Here is a 1,204-nt window from a genome sequence, read left to right on the forward strand (position 1 = left end):
CTTCGCAATGTTGTCCATAGCTTGTCATGATCCACACAATCGAAAGCCTTTGCATAGTCAATAAAGCACAGGTAAACATCTTTCTGATATTCTCTGCTGACTCATAGCCATCCTATATAGGGTTTATGATCAACGGCTGGTGAGTTTGAACCTCCGACTTTGTGTTTAGCAGTCCACTGCTTATCCTACAGTACAACACCAGGACTCCATATATTATCAGCATTTAGTCATTATTTGGAGTCTTGGTGTGGTGTGGTGTTGTAGGATAAACACTGGGCCATAAGGTCGGTTTGAACCACAAGGTCAGTGGTTCAAACCCACCAGCGGCTCCTAGGAAAACTTATACAGGGTACCTATGAATCAGAATCGACTTCACAACACTTAACACACAGTCATTATTTATGGTTGGGTTTGGGTTGCCATAACTGACATTTTGTGAATTTGGAATATATGGAATATGAATGTTTTGGCAATCTTAGTAATTTCTGCCATTCTTCAGTTGGTGACCAAACATCTGGAGTGACCAATTAATGCCAAGACATTCCAGGATCTGAAATGATCTGAATTGGCCTTAAGTCTACTATTATTTCCAACTGTGTAGTTCTAAAATTGTCCCACTGGAAATATATTTCTAGGTACATGATTACCAAAGAATGTATTAATAGCCTGGCCTAAATTTCAGCAGTTTACCAATGTTTTTTGTATCAGAGGTAGCAAATGAAGACAAACTGTATTTCATAGAACCTGTTGTTCCTTAAATCTGTTGCCACCTCCTCCATTTGAGATTCATTGCATTAATATTTTCGGTGTCCCGTCTCTGAGAAAGGAGGCTTGGTAGCAAAGTGGGTTACAAGTTGGGCTGCTAACTGCAAGATCAGCAGTTCGAATCTACCAGCCACTCAATGGGAGAAAGATGAGACTTTCTGCTCCTGTAAATATTTACAGCTTTGGAAACCCAATACAGGCAGACACATAGCCACCACCACCTATGAGAGAGGCCTTTCTTCACCTATGAGAGGCCTTTCTTTTTTTTTTTTTAACTTTTTATTGTGAATTGAGTCAAGGTTTACAGAGCAGACCATCAATTTTACATTCAACAAATATACACTTGGTTTTATCTCGGTGACTGCAGTCCCTTTAGTGTAATATAATTTATCCTGCTTCTCCCGTGGTTCTTGTGTCCATTCCTCCTTTCCCAACCTTT

This window comes from Chrysochloris asiatica, unplaced genomic scaffold (genome assembly GCF_000296735.1).
Source record: "Chrysochloris asiatica unplaced genomic scaffold, ChrAsi1.0 scaffold00045, whole genome shotgun sequence".
NCBI classification, from domain to species: Eukaryota; Metazoa; Chordata; class Mammalia; order Afrosoricida; family Chrysochloridae; genus Chrysochloris; species Chrysochloris asiatica.